The sequence below is a fragment of the Schistocerca nitens genome, chromosome 2, assembly GCF_023898315.1.
Source record: "Schistocerca nitens isolate TAMUIC-IGC-003100 chromosome 2, iqSchNite1.1, whole genome shotgun sequence".
NCBI classification, from domain to species: domain Eukaryota; kingdom Metazoa; phylum Arthropoda; class Insecta; order Orthoptera; family Acrididae; genus Schistocerca; species Schistocerca nitens.
In genome coordinates, this window is record NC_064615.1 from 131727851 (window position 1) to 131751025 (window position 23175).

The 23175-nt window shown below is 44.0% G+C and overlaps 1 pseudogene; it reads right to left on the minus strand.

Moving 5' to 3' along the window:
* Window positions 1-723: 723 nt before the first annotated feature.
* On the minus strand, window positions 724-841 carry LOC126237770 (5S ribosomal RNA; annotated as a pseudogene).
* Window positions 842-23175: the final 22334 nt, after the last annotated feature.

Below are 23175 nucleotides of genomic sequence, written 5' to 3' on the forward strand. Positions count from 1 at the left end.
TAGCAACAGAAGAAAATTACCACATCCGGAAAGCTATCATACCAGTAGCACTTATCACTTATCAACAACAGAAGAAAATTACCACTTCCTCAAAGCTACCATACAGTGCGAAAATGTCATCAGCGATAAATAAAGTACTGTGCATCAGGACATTATTAAACACTACTAAACACTATAAGCGAAAATCAAACAAGACACGATGAGCTCGCACGCACGCACGCTCACACACATACACGCACACACACACACACACACACACACACACACACACACAACGCCGGCCGCTGTGACCGAGCGGTTCTAGGCGCTTCAGTCCGGAACCGCGCTGCTGCTACGGTCTTAGGTTCCAATCCTGCCTCGAGCACGGATGTGTGTGATGTCCTTAGGTTAGTTAGATTTATCTAGTTGTAAGCCTAGGGACTGATGACCTCAGATGTTAAGTCCCATAGTGCTCAGAGCCATTTGAACCATTTTCGAAGCGTGGTTTAAACACAATAGCGTGAGAAGTCACATAAAAAAAGCACTCCGGTCTTTAGACCACAATTGGCCCATCGGGACCATCCGACCGCCGTGTCATCCTCAGCTGAAGATGCGGATAGGAGGGGCGTGTGGTCAGCACACCTCTCTCCCGGTCGTTATGATGGTTTTCTTTGACCGGAGCCGCTACTATTCGGTCGAGTAGCTCCTTAGTTTGCATCACGAGACTGAGTGCACCCCAAAAAACGGCAACAGCGCATGGCGGCCCAGATGGTCACCCATCGAAGTGCCGGCCACGCCCGACAGCGCTTAACATCGGTGATCTGACGGGAACCGGTGTATCCACTGCGGCAAGGCTATTGTCGAGAAGTCACATAGAGGTGTCGCATCTGGTCTGCGTGCTGGTGTGGTTCGCTGTGCGGGGCATTGCAATTTGTCAAGATTCTGTCTGGTTGTGTTGGGGATGAGCACATTTGGAAACGAGTCTGTTAATTATTTACAGATAGATGTACATATTATCTTGGTTAGCATTACTATGTTAGCAGTGGATTATTGAGATAATTGCAACGTATGTTTCATGACCGTAAAACGCGTCTCTCACGTGGAGATGCTGTCTTTGTGCTTTTATGAAGAGCGCAGACTTCAAAGCATGATACCCGATTCCCCATTTCATGGGTTCACGACTTCTTGAAATTTGTTGAGCACTTAATACCTTACACGGATTCAGGACCTCTTTAAATCTGTTGAGCATTTGATATCTTACAACAGATCAGTACCGTGGCTGCAGAATGAATGGGCTGATATTCACCCTTAGGGATTATCCTCCTACAATCAATAATAATCAGCTGTTCAGTTCTGCTAACTGACGAAACCAAATCATAACCGAGCTCAGATTAGTTTAAATTAGATTTACTTCTCGTTCTAATAGATCCAAAGAAAACAAGAATATGCAATAAATATTTACAAAAAAAAGACATGATCTAATGTATCTTCCACAGATCCCAAGTAAAATGGTACTCAAGTGCACAGAATAAAACGAAAAATATATATTTTCATTTAAAATATAATAACAAACTCGTCACAAAACTTGTAAAAGCTTAGTACACTGTGGTGCTTACGGTAATTCTTAGGCTATCGTAGCCATGCATTATCAAACAGAAAAATCATTTCATAACACTTATTTGCGACAACCGGCCTACTGCATTGAACCTGTACAGAAGTCAGGCTGTGCATAATACTCGCATTACTTGATATTATTGGTAGCGTGTGCATACCAGTCGGTTGTGCCAAAAGATTCATCAATGGAGGAGTTGGTCAGAAATAAATCCTTTAGGCTCGTCTTAAACTGAACTTTGTTATTAGTTTAGCTTTTTATGGCGGCTGGCAGGTTACTGATAATGTGCGCACCCGAATAATGGACACTTTTCTGCACGAAAGTAAGTGGCTTTAAATCTTTGTGAAGATAATTCATATTTCTGGTTTAAATTCCGTGAACCAAGCTGTTAGTTTGAAAAGGAGATATATTTTAATCGCAAATTTCATTAGGGAATAAATATATTCGTAAACAGTAATTAGTAGCCCCAGTTTCCGAAACAGCCCTCTGCAGGGTGTTCTTGAGTTCACGCCAGAAATAATCCTTATTACAAGTTTTTGGACCCAAAAAACTTTAGCTTGACTTGATGAGTTACCTCGAAAGAATTCCGTATGACTTTATGGAGTGAAAGTAAGCAGAGTACTGTTACATCTCCTACGTCTGACCATATCCACATTGCTAACAGAGATTTATTTAGCCGCTTTAGCTGGTCTGTGACATGCTGATCCCTGCTGAATTTACTACTAAGCTGTAATTCCAAGTATCTGACATTGACAGATTCTTCTGTCTGCTTGTCATCATAATGTAGGCATATACTGGCGGGAAACCTCTTACAAATTGTGAACTGCATTTGTGCGGTTTTTTGGAGTATAGTGACTAAGAATTTTACAGATTAATGACTAAAAAAGTTCCCATAATGATGTTATGGAAGACCTTCAGATTACTGGTGGGACAAAAAACTAGCCTCAAACTCTAGTATAGTCTTCACCTAGCATTGAAAGCTTTCTGGAATGCCACCTTATGAACGGAATAGCAAAACACTAACTCAGCTCTAAAGCCATCGTCGAAAGCAGTGTTGTAGCTCTCTTGCATTGTGTTTCAGAACATCTGAAATTTGAACTGATGCCCTTATTTGTTTCAGTAACTGCGGTGCGCCGCCACATCAGGATTATTTAACCGCTCCTCTGGTAATGTGTACTCATCGGACTGAAACAGTTCTGGAAAACACTTCAGCTTCACTGTACATAAAGCTATAGTTTATAGCCCCAATCACGATGCCAAATATAAAAATACTTTCGGCCTAAAAAAGAAGAATGAATAGCGCTTAGTACCTCTAAAGTACCGCTTGTGGTGCCGGTTTTCTGTCAGGGCTTCAATTTGCAGCTCAGTTCACCTGAAGTTTGTAATGAGCGCTTCTCTATAATACATTCGCGAAGTTCGTCTTCTTCACCACAGAACTCCTTCTAACGAACAATTATGTTGACAGTAGTTTCAAAATGAGCAGACGTTACAGTAATGGTGTTCTGTATAAATTTGTAGAGAGCGCCACACTGCGTATTTGCTGCGTCGTCTTTTAATTTTCACGAGTCCTTATTTAACTTTCACCTTAACAGTTCTGCCATAAGAGTATAGCAGAATTACTCGTCCCCGGAACAGTCAAATTTCTCCATACTCCTCCACAACGAAACATTTTTTCTTACTTTGAAAATCTTTGCTTGCATTGGAAACTCGACTATGGAAGGTCCCGTACCTAAATCTCAGGGAAATCACACTCATTTCAGCGTAAGAAAATATTCGATTCCCCATTCTCGATGCAATTGTAACTTTCTGCGTCATAAGTGTGTGTCCGTCCCCGGTTGCTGAGTGGTCAGCGCGACAGAATGTCAATCCTAAGGGCACGGGTTCGATTCCCGGCTGGGTCGGAGATTTTCTCCGCTCAGGGATTGGATGTTGTGTGTCCTAATCATCATCATTTCATCCCCATCGACGCGCAAGTCGCCGAAGTGGCGTCAAATCGAAAGACTTGCACCCGGCGAACGGACTACCCGACGGGATGCCCCAGTCACACGACATTTACCCATGCTGTGACTTGTGTCGTTATTTAAACGCAGCGAATGAAATTTTATTTCTGCCACAACGTCCTTTTTTTAAATAAGAATCCAAGTTCCAAAGGATTAATTATCTGCCTTCAGGCATTTCAACACGTACGATTACAAACACACGGCAAAGGACAGGCTACCAGCCTCCAATCTATCTTGACTCGTGGTACCAGAAAGCTGATACCAGAAAGCTTACCAGGGTCACAAAGGAATGTGCAGCGGCGACGGAATGGAAACGCACAGAATGGTTAAAGGGATTACACGCAGGGCGTCAACTGACCCCCATGGATCTCAAAATACAGGTGACTCACACCCAGATCTGCGAAGAGCAGGCTGCACTCGTGGAAACGGTGTTACAGTCACTTACATGGTGCTGAGCGGATTGACATACCGCGTATGTATGTTGAGGCCACCAAATGTGAAAGGCCACTAACAGTAAACCTACTTGTGGTCATCAACATTTCAATTTATGAGGGTACTCACTCACGTAACTTTTCATATTTGTTCCTAGTAATTAATAAGACAATAATTTAGAATTGTATCCAGTCCGCTGTAGACACAGAATAACGGGTTGTAGTGTTGTGTTGGCACTCAAGCTATCATTTGATAACGTAACGTAAATTGAATGTAGAGGAGAAAGGGAACTCAGCATGTCTGCTTCATCGGGACGTTATGCCGAGTCAGCGGCGCCGAGTGAAAATGTTTTCCGGTGCGGGATTCGAACCCGGGATCTCTTGCCTACTAGGCGGTTGCGTTAACCTCGGCTTATTGCAATGCTGCGGACTATCTCGGTACGGCCCTCGGATGACCCACATTCCCGTCTAGCGCCACCTGTCTACAGTCCCCGTCCGTGTCCTCCATGCTCGCTACTTCGAGATTGTACATTCGCACTGAAGGTGGTTAATTCATAGCCCATCGAGGCGACTGAATTTCACGAATGCGCGGTGTTCGTTCTTTCGGACATGTCCGAAAGAACAGACACCACGCATTCATATAATTTCGGTAATGTTCCGGAAGAGCAGATAAGAGCACGAAGTCTCAGACGATCAGCGTCCGCCAACAGGTAGCATAAAACGAAAGCGATTCCCTACAGCGTCTGCCCCAGTCATAGTACAAGAACAGACAGTAGAAGCAGGACTCATCGCAACTTAAAGAGGAGTCTAATGTGACCGACTAGAAGCAGTGACAAAATAAAAAGCAATCATAAATAACTGAATGTAAGAAACCAATCAAGCTAATCAGTTTTCCCCTTATCTATATGAGGATGATGAACTGATAGGAACATCTATTATGCATCGTTGTGGCTCCATTAGAACGTTATGAGTTAAACCATCGGCTTCCCAAAACAGCAGCCAATTCCAATAGCAAATATACCTACTTCATCAGACTTTACGGAACATCCCTTCACCGTCATCTTCCCAATCTTATAATCATATTACTTGGCTCGAACTCTTCGTATTCTTGATACGTTTGACACACCTCCCAACAAGAGGAGAGAGACACGCCAAGGCCTTCTTCGCAACAGAGATTCTACTTTTGTAGATGGGTCTGTTAGGAAGAGGAAGTAAGCAACTTTCTCCTACCAATACTTTAAGCATTATCAGACTTTCGAGCAGAATACCAAATATTTTCACTGGTGTTTGAACGCAATTACTTAACGCAACGTGTTGACGCCTTAGCGCATGTGCTATCGTTCTAAATGAGCTTACAGAGCATCAGGCCAGATTTGTGACTGAATACAGGACTTCGTTGCGGACTTAGCATTTTGTATTAATGTCAGTAATTGTAGCGTCTACAGCATAATATATGTCATAGTACGACGTTTCATGTAAGATGTGATAACAGTCAGATGCTGAAACATTTATTGATTCTGTGTTTTAGGCCTATTTCGACTTAATTGCCATTTTCTAGTACAACGTACAATTAGTACAAACATTATACATATCGTCTGCCTGGTGGTAGTTTAAGTACAAGATGACTGACAATTTTAGTTACGTCTAGGTCTCTTAACGTACATACATATTGCATCTATGTGTGGTCCTTGTTATTGCATCTACGTGTGGTCCTTGTTTGCTGCCTTTATTATTGTGAACAGTTATTTATCTAACGTAATTTTGACAGTTGATTTGAAGTTTGACAGTTGTTTGACGTACGTCAAAGACGCTGTATGTTTACGTTTATTTATATTTATCACAGATGACAACCTAGTTGTCTATAGCTGTTATGTATATAGCATGTCTCTCATAAGAGTCGGCAGATGCATTTTCTCTGGTGCTTCGTCAGATATTAAGTTTTGACAAACATAATTGTTTTTAAATCGGAATTTTACGTGCCCATTCGATGTAGCGCTGGCAAATTAGTGTAGTACGATGTTAGTTTTATCGTCATGTATTAGCACGGAAGCCGGCCGCTGTGGCCGAGCGGTTCTAGGCGCTTCAGTCTGGAACCGCGCTGCTTCGACGGTCGCGGGTTCGAGTCCTGACTCGGGCGTGGATGTGTGTGATGTCCTTAGGTTAGTTACGTTTAAGTAGTTCTAAGTCCAGGGGACTGATGACCTCAGATGTTAAGTCCCATAGTGCTCAGAGCCATTTGAACCATTTTTGTTAATAACACAGTTATTAGGCCGAAGTACAGGAATGTCTTCCAAAGCGCTATGCCACAACTGGGCTGGCGGTGTAGCATCTCGTCTGCAAGCCGGCTTGCACTTGTCTTGGTGTACTGCCGGCACAGCGCAGCGAAGTGACAGGTAGCAGCTGCTATGCCATGGGCGGCTGTCGACCGTGGAATATCGCGGTCCTCAGCTCTGCTTACTGATCTCCAACGTACTCTTATGGACGTCGAAGATTTGCGTCCAGGAGTCTCAGGCCAGGTCAGCTTGAAGTACTCGCTGGCGTGCAGGGGTCTGTTCTCACCTCCCATTTAGGAAATGGGGGCATTGTGCCACAGGAATGGAATGAGCAGCTCCAGTGCTCACCCTCTTGAAGGCAGACGACTGACAGCATCCAGGTCACGCAGGTTCAGGGTGATGGTGGCCTCCACGCCCCATCAACGTGGCCTCGGAAGTTGGTACTGTAGCAGGCAGCAGTAGCGTCCTTCCGAAGAAACTCATTGTTCCGTAGACGATCGAAGACAGCTTTGTGTGCCACGGATCACAGTCACTACTCTTCCTAGATAGCTGTAATTGATCCAATGGCTGAGACTGCGCACTGGGCATCAGGAATCAGACATTTGTTAAGAACGCTGGAGCATTTATGTTGGCGCTTCCTGTGCGCTCTGTGGCAGTGGGGATGGGTATGACATCATGTATCCTGGGTTTTCCTTCACTGCCAGCTCTCCTAGCGACTCTACACTTTTGCAGTTGCACTTTTCAGAGGCTCTATTCTGCTAGCTCGATACGTGAATACTTAAAGTTGCATTGTGGCCAGCCTTTCTTGCGGAACTCTTGATTTGTCAATAGTATTACGGTATCTCTCGGCTTCAATGATGTCATCATGCTTTGTTTGGAAACTGGGGCACCCGGTCCTTCCCCCAGCTGAAATATCTGCCTTGATTGCTGGAACTCGCTCAGCATTTCTGCCTATCTGGCAGTCTACTGTCACTGACACAGGCGGTACAAAAAAAAAAGTGGATCTGAGCACTATGCGACTTAATATTTGAGGTCATCAGTCCCCTAGACTTAGGACTACTTAAACCTAACTAGCCTAAGGACATTACACACATCCATGCCCGAGGCAGGATTCGAACCTGCGACCGTAGCAGCAGCTTGGTTGCCGACTGAAGCGCCTAGAACCTCTCGGCCACAACGGCCGGCTGAGGCGGTACATCTTCTGGGAACTCTCTAGTAGAACTTGGACGAATTTTTAGGGCCTGCCGGGGATATTATCGTGGGGTCTAAAAGAAGTGATTAACAAAACACTTTTTTCTGAACATACTTAATAATTATTCATTGGTCTAGGAGACTTAACAAGAAAGATTACGAGGTGAAATAGAAATGGTCCAACGAAGAGTGGTGTATTTCGTCACAGAATCATTTACTCGGAGCGAGAGCGTTATGGAGGCGTTCTACAAACCACAGTGCAGACGGTACAAGAAAGGCGTTGCATCACAGAGACGTTTACTGTTGAAATACCGACAGCATACGTTCTGTGAAGAGTCGGGGAACATATTACTTCCCCAGAAATACGTCTCACGAATAGATGACGACAGTAAAATCGTGCCGGCCGCGCTGGCCGAGCGGTTCTAGGCGCTTCAGTCCGGAGCCGCGCGACAGCTACGGTCGCAGGTTCGAATCCTGCCTTGGGACTGGATGTGTGTGATGTCCTTAGGTTAGTTAGGTTTAAGTAGTTCTAAGTTCTGGGCACTGATAACCTCAGATGTTAAGTCCTATAGTACTCAAAGTCAATTTGAATAAAATCGGAACAATTAGATATCATACGAAGCTTTACCGACCATCATTATTCCCACACGACTATCATGAATGGGAAGGAAAATGGGTATGGGTGGTAGAGTCGATGAGAGGTAACGAGGGTGCTGGGGAGGAGCTTCCAGTGTGGAGAGTACCCTCCACGACAGACCATAAAGTAGTTTGTGGAATATAGATACAGAAGCAGATGTAGACATTTAGCCAGTTTAGTGCGCGATGGAGGGGGGGGGGGGGGGGGAACCCCACAACCATAAGGTGGCTTGTTAGGTTGTGCCGGCCTGAGTGGCCGTGCGGTTCTAGGCGCGACAGTCTGGAACCGAGCGACCGCTACGGTCGCAGGTTCGAATCCTGTCTCGGGCATGGATGTGTGTGATGTCCTTAGGTTAGTTAGGTTTGATTAATTCTAAGTTCTAGGCGACTGATGACCTCAGAAGTTAAGTCGCATAGAGCTCAGAGCCACTTCTTTTTATTGGCTTGTGTAGTATTGATTTAGATGTAGATTTAGATCTAGACCCAGAAAGAAGAGCAGAGCATTTCGTTGCAGGCTCATGTAGTAAACACGAAAGTATCACATAGATTTTCAGTCAACTCCCGTGGCAGACGCACGACAGGCGTTCTGCATCACAGTTTACTGATAAAATTCCGAGAGCGTTCTTTCCTAGAATTGTAAAGAAAAATATTGCTTCCTCCTATGTATATCTCGCCAAAAGACCATAAAGATAAAATTAGAGAGATTCGGGTCGACACGGCGGCTTATCACCAATCGTTCTTCCCGCGAACTATTCGCGACTGGAACAGGAAAGGGAGAAGTGACAGTCATACACAACGTGCCCTCCGCTACACACATCCAGGTGTCTTGGAGATTACAGATGTAAATGTACCGTATCAGGCCTCGGGTGGGGACGTAAATTTAGATACGAAATCTCTGTGACAATGCGCAGATGCTCGCTGAATAACCGTGCGAGATTGTGTGATATATGGACCAGTACTTCTGGTTTGCTGGACGCAGGGCTCTCCAGATGGATCGAGGATTCCGGGCCACCCAGTAGGCGGGTGCACAGTGGCTGCGAGGGCGCGTGCCGGCGGAGCGGAGGCCGGCCGGCCGGCCGCGGTATCGGGCGAGGCCACCTGGCGGCTCCCGCGGCATCCCCGGGGACCACCCCGCCCCCACCCCACCGCGGCCCTAATGACAAATGTCGCCGGCCGCAGCCTTGCCGCGATAAATCACGGCCGGGGCCAAACGGCCTCCTCTCGCCTCTGCGCGCTCTAGCAGCTGCGGCGGCACCCCGCGCCCGGGCTTCACTTTATCTCCGCAAACCAGGTGTCTCCCGCCCGCTGCTGGCGAGATTCTCATCTCTTCCCCGCGTCGTCGTAATTTCTCGTACGAATGTAAAGATTTCTTCAGTGTTACCTGAAAATCTTAAGCCTTCGTGATTACCGACGGAACAAGTGGCGCCGGCCAGTGTGGCCGAAAGGCTCTAGGCGCTTCAGTCTGGAACCGCACGACCGCTACGGTCGCAGGTTCTAATCCTGCCTCGGGTATGGATGTGTGTGATGTCCTTAGGTTAGTTAGGTTTATGTAGTTCTAAGCTCTAGGGGACTGATGACCTCAGATGTTAAGTCCCATAGTGCTCAGAGCCGTTTGAACAAGTGGCCGCAACAATACAATCCTCCCGTGCAAATCTTTTTTATTATGGTCTTCAGCCAGAGGACTGGTTTGATCCATCTCCACGTGCTAGTACGTGCAGACTGACCATCTGAATTGGTGTCGCACCTTGAATTGGAATAGGTAAGTCAAGACCCAGCCACTAGAAGATATCGAGTACTACAGCAAGCTAAAGCGAGATGGCATCAAGGTAGAGTATCTGTGGTACTTGGAAACAACCTAAATATCGTCAAGAGGAGCGGCAAGAATTGAGGGGGTAGACCAAAGTGACGCTCGATTTTGGAATCGATATTCATATCTTTATCAGTAAAACAAGAAACAAATTACTAACTGACTTTTCACCTTTATTGTACACCATTAAGATTATATTGTGTGTTTTTTAAGTAAAAGTTGGCACGACATCGTCGGAAGGCCTTCGTGGAGTGTGAGGGCGGTTGATGGGAGCTCCGAATGCCTTCATTTCCAACCTAGAACAGAATTTCAAAAACTGAATAGAACATGAAATATTGTCTAACATAGTACGTAGGGATATTTAAAACATGGTTTTTGACAAAAGAACGGCACTCTGAAACAAAAAGTGAGTTGTTTTCGAAAAATAGTCGTTATAAAAACGTGCACAAAAATCGAAATTAATATATATTGCAAAAATCCTACGTAATACAGCAAAAAAAGAAGAAAGAAATCGTCCATCCGCAAGTTACAAAAATGTATATTCAAAATGAACAAACCTTTAATCGGCAATGTAAGCACCGGACAGTTGGTCTTTTTTCCGTCGATGTTGAAGCACTCTCGTTTTGACCAAATTAAATCGATTAATTGGCTCCTGCTTGCCAATCGAAGCACTTTTTGGACAATTGCGACTATTTTTCGAACCTTTTAGATCGATACAAATACGTTTGTTTGTTATTTACGAACACTCACGTTTTACTTCATTTAAAGAACAAGCGAATGGCAAGTTAAGAAGAAGCGAGACGAACACGTGCTGTCAGACTTTTTACTGTAAATGAATCAGGCTATGAAGAGATATGTTCTTGAGAACAATATTGCAGTTCATACTAATGCCATCTGTGATACCATTCGAAGCTAACTGGAGCCCTTTTCCGTCTTTAACTACTCGTATCATACACTACTGGCCATTAAAATTGCTACGACAAGAAGACAGACAAATCTATTATACTAGAACTGACATGTCATTACATTTGCACGCAATTTGGGTGCATAGATCCTGAGAAATCTGTACGCAGAACAACCACCTCTGGCCGTAATAACGGCCTTGGTACGTCTGGGCATTGAGTCAAACAGAGCTTGGATGCCGTGTACAAGTACAGCTGCCCATGCAGCTTCAACACGATACCACAGCAGAGTAGAGTAGTGACTAGCTTATTGTGACGGGCCAGTTGCTCGGCCACCATTGACCAGACGTTTCCAATTGGTGAGAGGTCTGGAGAATGTGCTGGCCAGGGCAGCAGTCGAACATTTTCTGTATCCAGAAAGGCCCGCACAGGCCCTGCAACATGCGGTCGTGCATTAGCCTGCTGAAATGTAGGGTTTCGCTGGGATCAAATGAAGGGTAGAGCCACGGGTCGTAACACATCTGAAATGTAACGTCCACTGTTCATAGTGCCGTCAATGCAAACGAGAGGTGACCGAGACGTGTAACCAATAGCACCCCATACCATCACGCCGGGTGATACGCCAGTGGCGGGCGAGCGGTTCTTGGCGCTACAGTCTGGAACTGTGCGACCGCTACAGTAGCAGGTCCGAATCCTGCCTCGGGCATGGATGTGTGTGATGTCCTTAGGTTAGTTAGGTTTAAGTAGTTCTAAGTTATAGGGGACTGATGACATCAGAAATTCAGTCCCATAGTTCTCAGAGCCATTTGAACCATTTTTGATACACCAGTATGGCGATGACGAATACACGCTTCCAATGTGTGTTCACCGCGATGTCGCCAAACACGGATGCGACCATCATGATGCTGTAAACAGAACCTGGATTCATCCGAAAAAATGACGTTTTGCCATTCGTGCACCCTGGTTCGTCGTTGAGTACACCATCGCAGGCGCTCCTGTCTGTGATGCAGCGTCAAGGGTAACCGCAGCCATGGCCTCCGAGCTAATAGCCCATGCTGCTGCAAACGTCGTCGAACTGTTCGTGCAGAAGGTTGTTGTCTTGCAAACGTCCCCATCGCTTGACTCAGGGATCGAGACGTGGCTGCACGATCCGTTACAGCCATGCGGATAAGATGCTTGCCATGTCGTCTGCTAGTGATACGAGGCCGTTGGGAACCAGCACGGCGTTCCGTATTACCCTCCTGAACCCACCGATTCCATAGTCTGCTAACAGACATTGGATCTCGACCAACGCGAGCAGCAATGTCTCGATACGATGAACCGCAATCGCGATAGGCTACAATCCGACCTTTATCAAAGTCGGAAACGTGATGGTACGCATTTCTCCTTCTTACACGAGGCATCACAACAATGTTTCACCAGGCAACGCCGTCAACTGCTGTTTGTGTATGAGAAATCGGTTGGAAACTTTCCTCATGTCAGCACGTTGTAGCTTTTATTGGATGTGTTTGAAGAGGTGCGTTGTTATAGGAGTGTGGAGTGTTTCCATTATGCAAATTTACATTTAGAGTGTGGCATGTGGTAAATCGTATAAGTTATAGCATCTGCCTCGAAGAAAACGGTCTATTGGCACACAGTCAACATGGGTTTAGAAAACATCGTTCCTGTGTAACACAACTATCTCTTTATTCACACGAAATCTTGAATGCTATTGACAAGGGACTTCATATCGATTCCGTATTTCTGGATTTCCGAAAGCCTTTTGACGCTGTACCAAACCAGCGGTTCGTAGTGAAATTGCGTGCTTATGGAATATCGTCTCAGTTATGTGACTCTATTTGTGATTTCGTGTCAGAGACGTCACAGTTTGTAGTAAATGACGGAAAGTCATCGCGTAAAACAGAAGTGATCTCTGGCGTTCCGCAAGGTAGTGTTATAGGCCCTTTGCTGTTCCTTACCTATACAAACGATTTTGGAGACAATCTGAGCAGCCGTCTTCGGTTGTTTGCAGATGACGCTGTCGTTTATCGACTAACAAAGTCATCAGAAAATCAAAACAAACTGAAAAACGAATTATAAAAGATATCTGAATGGTGCGAAAAGTGGCAGCTGACCCTAAATAACGAAAAATGTGAGGTCTTCCACATGAGTGCTAAAAGGAAGTCGTTAAACTTCGGTTACACGATAAATCAGTCTAACATAAAAGCCTTAAATTGCAATTACGAACAACTTAAAGTGGAAGGAACACATAGAAAATGTTATGGGGAAGGCTAACCAAAGACTGCGTTTCATTGGCAGGACACTTAGAAAATGTAACAGACCTACTAAGGAGGCTGCCTACACTACGCTTGTCCGTCCTCTTTTTCTATAATGCTGCGCGGTGTGGGATCCTTACCAGATAGGACTGACGGAGTACATCGAAAAAGTTCAAAGAAAGGCAGCACGTTTTGTATTATCGCCAAATATGGGGAGAGTGTCAGAGAAATGACACAGGATTTGCGCTGGAAATAATTAAAAGAAAGGCGTTTTTCGTTGCGCCGGAATCTTCTCATGAAATTCCGATCACCAACTTTCTCCTCCGAATGCGAAAATGTTTTGTTGACACCGATCTACATAGGGAGGAACGATCACCATGGTAAAATAAGGGAAATCAGAGCTCCTACAGAAAGATAAAGATGCTCATTCTTTCCGCGCGCTGTACGAGATTGGAATAATAGAGGAATTGTGGAGGTGGTTCGATAAACCCTCTGCCAGGCACCTGAATGTGATTTGCAGAGTATCCATGTAGATGTAGATTCCGAGCACCGTACAATCATAATATGGCTGCTTTATTTGCTGTTGGTGGGAGGCTCGACATTGATGGAACTTTAGTCTGACAGATGTCCGACTACGCGAACTATGTTTACACTCAATAGAACGACATATTACCGCATACGCATGACCAACTGTGTGTTTATTTGGCTTTCACAGCTGTAGTCGATCAAAATTCCAACCTTTTTCCATCATTATTTATAAAATTAGTCACGGGTTTCTTTTTGCTCTTCATATTCTTTTGGTGTTCATTACCAATTCCCGACATCGTTTATTTCTTTAACTTCAGAAGTGAAATGCATTCTATTGAGTCTAAATAACCAAAATTTATTTCATCACATTTTCTCGAAACAAGTTATCATATATATATATATATATATATATATATATATATATATATATATATGGCCAAAGTATATATATATATATATATATATATATATATATGCGGCCAAAGTTACAAAAGAGTAGGTCTCTTAGAACAGTTTTCCTCACCCATAGCTACAATTAGAGACAGGACCGTCATATACTCCACATCCGGGAAACCTAAAGCCATACTTTCCAATAATGGACCACATTTTACACGTAAAAAAATGTCAAGCAGGGAATAACAGTGTTATATACTTCAACTTATGACCGAGCAGGAAATCCAGCAGACCATCACGTAAGGGAAATCGGCAGGCTACGCTGCACATACTGCGGCAACAACGATGGTTCATGGAGAAATATTGTAGAGAACACAGAAGATGTGATGGACAGTGCTTGATGTGACAGGGTTTACTCCTTATGGAATTATGAACAGTGAGAGATCTTTGTGTTCTGTGGAGGAGAAATCGCCTTTCCCTTCTTGGGATGAGTTAATTTAGGTTGAGAATGAGAAAAAATGTGGGAAGTGGTGGAAAGAAAACTAGTAGTCATAAAGAAATGTTATGAGTATAAAATAAATAGAAATTTGGTATATTTGAAGCCATATAAGGCAAGAGTGGCACAAACAAAGAAAATGAATTTGATGAATGGTGCAATTAAAGACTGTAGTACTTGGATCCAGTTAGCTGACCCACTTCCTATACTGGTGACTTAACTGAAGGAGATATTTAAAGATGAGTTCTTGCGTACAGAATTTTGTAGTATGGTGGCTTCGGATATTGATTTTGTAATGAAAAGTAAGCTGACTCATGGTGGAGACGTTTGGTAATAATATGAAACATTTAATTAGTAACTTTGGTAATCAGATGTGAGTTGTTATAGCACGCTGATGAGCAGTAACTTACAAGAGATATAAAATAGAAATAAGGAAGATACATGCAACAATAATTTGTTGTGGGATATATTGTTTGAGTGCATTATGCACATTAAATTACTACAACTGGGAATCAACGATAACAGAGCCATAATGGACAAATGTGTTTGATGAAATTTGATGTTTACTGTCGGCGAGGAAATAACTGCACTTCTCTTGAATGCTAAGGTGTAAATTTATTGTAATTATTTGTTTTGCGTGTTTATTTCCATTGCAACAATTCACACATTTCTTATTGGTAATTCTGAGACCATAAAATACATCAATCACTCTGTAAGAAGGCTGTAAGATACTGTTTCCATTATTGTTGCGTAAACTTCATATTAATCAACAATATAGAACCGTTCACCTTACAATGATAATCACTTTTTTTTTCTCGGCCAGTTTCCGTTGACAAAACCAGGAATTTGTTGCTTGTTGAACATAATGGAATGTTCTCACTTCCGCCCCTATAGTTTCATGAAGATCTGATAGTTGGCGGTGCTATGGGTGACCTTCAAAATGGCGTCTGTAACAGATGTGCGTTCCAAACAGAGAGCTGTCGTTGAGTTTCTTTTGGCGGAAAACCAGAGCATCGCACATACTCATTGGCGCTTGCAGAATGTCTACGGAGATGGGTAGTGAACAGAAGCACGGCGAGTCGTTGGGCGAGGCGTATGTCATCATCGCAGCAAGTTCGCACAAGGCTATCCAATCTCCCGCGTGCCGGCCGGCTCCACGCACCTGTGATTACAGCAGCGTTGGAACATGCAGACACACTCGTTCGAGGTGATCGACAGATCACCATTAAACATCCCGCAGCACAACTGAAAGTCTCTGTTGGCAGTGGTGACACGTTCGTCGACCAGTTGGGGTACTTAAAGGTGTGCCCGCCGGGTTCAAATGGTTCAAATGGCTCTGAGCACTATGGGACTCAACTGCTGAGGTTATTAGTCCCCTAGAACTTAGAACTAGTTAAACCTAACTAACCTAAGGACATCACAAACATCCATGCCCGAGGCAGGATTCGAACCTGCGACCGTAGCGGTCTTGCGGTTCCAGGCTGCAGCGCCTTTAACCGCACGGCCACTTCGGCCGGCCCCGCCGGGTTCGTCGCTGCCTAACAGAAAACCATAAAGAGAAACGAACACCGTCTGTGCGGAATTGCTTGTGTGTAAGAAGACTGATCGTGACTATTTTTTGTGGAATTTCGCCAAAGGCGACGAAACTTGGGTCCATTACATCCAACCGGAAACAGATGGTATTGACAGCGGCCTGAGACTGTTTTTATCGATGATGCTGTAGTCTACAGGAAAGTAGTATCACACGAAAGTTGTGAACAAATGAATGAGGATTTGCAGAAAATAAATGCGTGGTGTAATGACTGGCAGGTATCTCTCAATATCAGTAAGTGTAACCTACTGCGTATAACAAGACGAAAATCCCCATTGATGTACGAGTGCAAAACAAATGCCCAGTCTTTGGAAGAGGTAACGTCCGTCAAGTATCTGGATCTGACTATGCGAAATGATCTCAAAAGGAATGATCAGATTACATAAGATACGGGTAAGGCGCGCTCTAGATTGCGGTTTATTGGTAGAATCCTGAAGCGATGCAGTCCTTCAACAAAGGAAATAGCTTACAATACCTTAGTTCGTCCAGTCTTGGAATATTGTTCGTCTGTATGGGACCCTTACCAGTTGGCTCTGATTCGAGAGATTGAGAAGTTCCAAAGAAGAGCGGCAAGATTCGTGACTGGTACATTTAGCCATCGCGAGAGCGTTACAAATCTCATACTGTTGTGTTGGCAGAAGAGCCAACACCGTGTTGCTAGAGGAGGCCGAAATGCACGCGTTTAATTACACGCAGACTGGCGTGAGGTCTGGAACAAGGTAAAGTAGTTGAGTCTAGTAAGAAAAGAACGTAGTTGCTTGAATACTTAACTTTAATCCACAATTGGAGAACATCGCTCTTGTTGATACATGAATTATAATCTCAATATAAACTGGTAATGGCGCCTTGCTAGGTCGTAGCAAATGACGTAGCTGAAGGCTATGCTAACTATCGTCTCGGCAAATGAGAGCGTATTTGTCAGTATATCATCGCTAGCAAAGTCTGCTGTAGAACTGGGGCGAGTGCTAGGAAGTCTCTCTAGACCTGCCGTGTGGCGGCGCTCGGTCTGCAATCACTGACAGTGGCGACACGCGGGTCCGACGTATACTAACGGACCGCGGCCGATTTGAAGGCTACCACCTAGCAAGTGTGGTGTCTGGCGGTGACACCACACATACAAAGTTTGAAGTGGGACACACTTGCAGATAGAAGGCGCACTAAACAGAAGGGGCTGCTCACTAAATTCCGAAATCCGATCTTCACCAAGGATGTAGAGCATATATTATTACCACCAACTTTCAAATCGCGCAATGATCACCATTCAAAGATAAGGGAAATAAGAGCTCGTATAGAGGCGTTCAGACAGTCGTTTTTTCCTCGTGCGATCCGCGAGTGGAACAGAGGGGGGGGGGGGAATATGACTTTGGCGCTAATTGTGCTCTCCGCCACACACCGCTTGGTGGCTAGCGGAGTATATATGTAGATGTAGAACGGCAATCCATGGGGTGGCGTCATAGCACCTCTCCTCCGAAGTAGAAGTTCGAAGCCGCATTCCGACGGTCTTCTGGGACTGTGAAGCGTTATTGTTTTTGATATCCTCCATAATGGTACAACGATCAACTCTAAAGTGTATTGCGCTACTCACGGAAAACTGAAGAAACGACTCTAGAGTGTTCATCGCCATAAAAAGCAAACGAAGTTCTCCATCTCCACGACAACGAAAGGCCTCACACAAGTCCGTGCACCCCAGAGAGAAGCTCACTAAACTTCAATAGAGTGTTCTTCCTCATCCTCGGCTACGGCCCAAATCTCGCACATATCTGTTTCTTCTGTTTGGCCCGATGAAGTATGCACGCCGTGGGAAGCAGTGTGTGGATGACGCAAAGGTCATTGTTGCAGCAGGACGTTGTGTCCGTTGTCGACCAGCAGAGTGGTGTCATACGGGCATAAACGCCGTCACAGTCAGGTTGCACAAGGTAGGTGCACTGTACACAGATGATGTTGAAAAAAAGGATTTTGTAGCCAGAAGAGTGGGGAATAATATGGTGTATTGGAATCCTGAATAAAACCAACCTTACTTATTGAATGTCCTTCATATTTGATGACAGATCATTGTTGTCAGGAATCTAATCTTCAATATTTTAAATTGGTACACTTAACCTCGTGATGAAATGGAGCGTAGATGTGAAGATATTGCTAACGGGGACAAATGCATTTTACTGCTTTCTTTTACTTTGCTTCCTTTTTACTCTGCACATATAATTTATACGGCGTAGAATTTTTTTTTTTTTTTTTGCTTTATTCTATAGTAATAAATCTGACTATGTTTCGCTACAAGAATCTCTTATTAAATTAGTATGCAAAGGTTCACCATATGTTTGATTTTCTTTGTAACCCTTTTGTTAAATGCACCAAGTATAATATGCTGCGATGCTGTATAAACTGTGGCATGAGAGTGATACTGATAGCTGCAGTTGAACTGTGACAGTCAGTGGGTGTGTAGTAGCGTGAATCATTCTAGTACTGCGCGGTAAGAAAACACGGACTATTTTACAGCCGATTTTCTTTTATTTTCTACATGGCTTAACATTATAAAAGAAAAAGTTAGAATGTTCGAATATTGCAAGCTTCACTGTCTATTATGAACAGTGACGATGTATCCACGAGTAGTGAGTGATTCTCATTGTTAGAATTAAATTTTTTTGCATTTCACTGGGTTGCATAAATTTATGTACTTTATTTGCAACCTAATGAACTGCCATACATGTTAAAACATTAGCTGTCTCTGTGGAGACTTTTAAAAGGTTTGCTATTTGTGAAACGTGTTTGCCAGAACTGTGTATACGTAACTGTGATAAGCATGCTAGAAGCGGATGGGCTGTAGCTTCGCAGTCGGGCAGTTAGTGAATGTCGCATCGTTTTAAAACTGTATGAAGGACGTTGATAATGAAATCGTGTGTGGAGGAAACATTATAATGGTACACAAACTTGGATCCATATAGCAACAGTTAGTTTTGTCCAGCTTGTGATCAAAGGAATGCCATGGAGTGTAATATTACTGCGTGTAGGATCCTGTACCATGTAAGAGCAGTTATCTAGTGCAATTTCGCTACTGATGAAGCAACTGTCACCAACAATCAACGTCAGAGAGCACCGCCAATGCGAAGACACGCTGCAATGCATACCGCTCTCCTCTTGCAAATACTTACAGTATTTCAAACAACTGCAATCATAGTTTTTTTTCTTTTATGGGAAGACTTTCCGAACTCTGGTTTTTCTTAGACAAATGTAGTTCCTGTAAAGAGTGCTCGTAATATATGCTGAAATTGTTGACCCACTGTAAACAGTAGTCAATGCTATTCACGACCTCCATATTTCTATTTTATTTTAATGTAGCTGTTCTTGAATGTGGTTTTTATATGCCTTTTGGTGGGGTGCGTTATTATAGACACGTGCCGTGTTTCCACTACGCAAATTTACGTATTTGAGTGTGGTATGTGGTAAATCGTGTAAATTGTGGCGTGCACCATCAGATTCCGAACGTGGTTGCTTGTTGGTGTAAGCTACGATACTTATCGGTCGAAGATTTTAATATGACAACTGTCAAACTAAGCGAACTGTGTTTACATAGGGTAGAATGTAATATTGCCGCATACTCATGAACAAGTGCGGGTTTATTTAGATTGGATTTGGATTGTTTGGGGGGAAGAGACCAAACAGCCGGCCGAAGTGGCCGTGCGGTTAAAGGCGCTGCAGTCTGGAACCGCGGGTTCGAATCCTGCCTCGGGCATGGATGTTTGTGATGTCCTTTGGTTAGTTAGGTTAATTAGTTCTAAGTTCTAGGGGACTAATGGCCTCAGAAGTTGAGTCCCATAGTGCTCAGAGCCATTTGAACCATTTAGATACCAAACAGCGAGGTCATCAGTCTCATCGGATTAGGGAAGGAAGTCGGCCGTGCCCTTTCAAAGGAACCATCCCAGCATTTGTCTGGAGCGATTTAGGGAAATTACGGAAAACCTAAATCAGGATGGCCGGACGCGGGATTGAACCGATGTCCTCCCAATGCGAGACCAGTGTAGTTTATTTGGATTTAACAGTTATAATTTAAAAAATTACAGCCTTTTCCATCATTATTAAAGAAATTAGTTTCGCCTTTTTTTTACTTTGTATTGCTTTGTGGTCCGTCATCAAATTTTGGCATGGTTTCTTTCATTAACTTTGTTCCGCAGAGGAAGATCACACTGTAATTCCTCCTTTAAATCGTTACACGAATGAAAGAATGCTAGATGTCGAAATAAGTGACCAAGGGATAGAAAAGAAACTGAAATCGTTCAGCAGAGGAAAAGCCACTGGATCTAATGGGATACCACTTCTGTTGTACACAGAGTATGCTAAAGAACTTGCCCCTCTTCTAGCAGCAATGTACCGTAGACCTCTTGAGGAGCGAAGCTTTCCTAGTGATGGGATAAAAAGTACAGGTCATTCCCGCTTCCAAAAAGGATTTCTGAACAGGCAAAAGTTAGTAGAGATTCATGCTGCTGTAAAAAGAGCGATGCGCGAAGCATACAACCGCTACCACCGTCATACCTTAGCAAAAGATCTTGCTGAAAACCCAAGGAAATCCTGGTCTTACGTAAAATCGGTTAGCGGGTTGAACGCTTCCATCCAGTCACTCACTGATCAGTCTGGCCTGACAGCGGAAGACAGCAAAACGAAAGCTGAAATTTTAAATTTAGCATTTGAGAAATCTTTCACGCAGGAGGATCGTACAAACATACCGCCGTTTGAGTCTCGTACTGATTCCCGTATGGAGGACATAGTGATAGACATCCCTGGGGTTGTGAAGCAGCTGAATGGGTTGAAAATAAATAAATTGTCAGATCCTGATGGGATTCCAATTCGGTTTTACAGAGAGTACTCTACTGCATTGGCTCCTTACTTAGCTTGCCTTTATCGCGATTCTCTTGCCCAACGTAAAGTCCCGAGCGACTGGAAAAATGCGCAGGGGACGCCTGTATATAAGAAGGGTATAAGGACGTATCCTCAAAATTACAGACCAATATCCTTAACATCGGTTTGTTGCAGGATTCTCGAACATATTCTCAGTTCGAATATAATGAATTTCCTTGAGACAGAGAAGTTGCTGTCCATGCATCAGCACGGCTTTAGAAAGCATCGCTCCTGTGAAACGCAACTCGCCCTTTTTTTCACATAATATCTTGCGAACCATGGATGAAGGGTATCAGACGGATGGCATATTCCTTGAATTCCGGAAAGCGTTTGACTCGGTGCCCCACTGCAGACTCCTAACTAAGGTACGTGCATGTGGGATAGGTTCCCAAATATGTGAGTGGCTCGAAGACTTCTTAATAATAGAACCCAGTACGTTGTCCTCGATGGTGAGTGTTCATCGGAGGTGAGGGTATCATCTGGAGTGCCCCAGAGAAGTGTGGTAGGTCCGCTGTTGTTTTCTATCTACATAAATGATCTTTTGGATTGGGTGGATAGCAATGTGCAGCTGTTTGCTGATGATGCTGTGGTGTACAGGAAGGTGTCGTCGTTGAGTAACTGTAGGAGGATACAAGATGACTTAGACAGGATTTGTGATTGGTGTAAAGAATGGCAGCTAACTCTAAATATAGATAAATGTAAATTAATGAAGATGAATAGGAAAAAGAATCCCGTAATGTTTGAATACTCCATTAGTAGTGTAGCGCTTGACACAGTCACGTCGATTAAATATTTGGGCGTAACATTGCACAGCGATATGAAGTGGGGCAAGCATGTAATGGCAGTTGTGGGGAAGGCGGTTAGTCGTATTCGGTTCATTGGTAGAATTTTGGGAAGATGTGTTTCATCTGTGAAGGAGACCGCTTATAAAACACTAATATGGCCTATTCTTGAGTACTGCTCGAGCGTTTGGGATCCCAATCACGTCGGATTGAGGGAGGACATAGAAGCATATCAGAGGCGGGATGCTAGACTTGTTACTGGTAGGTTTGATCATCACGCGAGTGTTACGGAAATGCTCGAGGAACTCGGGTGGGAGTCTCTGGAGGAAAGGAGGCGTTCTTTTCGTGAATCGCTGCTGAGGAAATTTAGAGAACCAGCATTTGAGGCTGACTGCAGTACAATTTTACTGCCGCCAACTTACATTTCGCGGAAAGACCACAAAGATAAGATAAGGGAGATTAGGGCTCGTACAGAGGCATATAGGCAGTCATTTTTCCCTCGTTCTGTTTGGGAGTGGAACAGGGAGAGAAGATGCTAGTTGTGGTACGAGGTACCCTCCGCCACGCACCGTACGGTGGATTGCGGAGTATGTATGTAGATGTAGATGAACAGAAGGACGAAACGCTACGGTGATGTCGGTCTGGTGTAGAATTTTGAAATATGTTTTATGCACGTGTATTAGGACATTTCTGGAGAGCGTAAATCTCCTCACTAGAAAACAACATAGTTTCCGAAAGGAACGATCGTGTGAAAGTCAACTCGCCCTGTTCATCCGGGGGATACAGAAAGCAATATCGATGCTCGTATACTGTGTTCCTTGACTCCCGAAAGCCATTCGATACATTTTCGCACTGCCACCTAATGAACAAAAGACGAACGTACGGAAAATCAGGCTAACTGCGTTACTGGTCTAAGGAATTTCTAGCAAACAGAATACAGCATGTCATTCTGAACGGAGAGAAGTCTTCCGACGTAAAAGTAATTACGGGCGTGCCTCAGGCGAGTGCTACAGGGTCATTACTTTTCACGTAATGTATAACTGACTTAGTAGATAACGACGGATGTTCCATGAGGCTTTTCGCTGTCGTATAAAGAGAATTTGCGACGCCAGAAAATTGTAGTGAAGTGCAGGAAGACGTGCATATTGTCGACGTTTGGTGGAAGGATTGGCAGTCACACATCCCCTAAATCTCGTGACCATTTTAAACCAAATTTGTTACACATATAGCTTATTGTGTGGCAATCATCTATGTGGGGTTAAGAACAACCTACCTATCCAAGGGTTGGTGTGGGGGTCAAAAAGCGGTGTAGCCCTTGACACATGAATACCCATACTTTACTCATCCAGTATTTGTGGATGAGAAGACTTTGCGACTTGCAACGAACTTAACACATATTTTCAAACCTT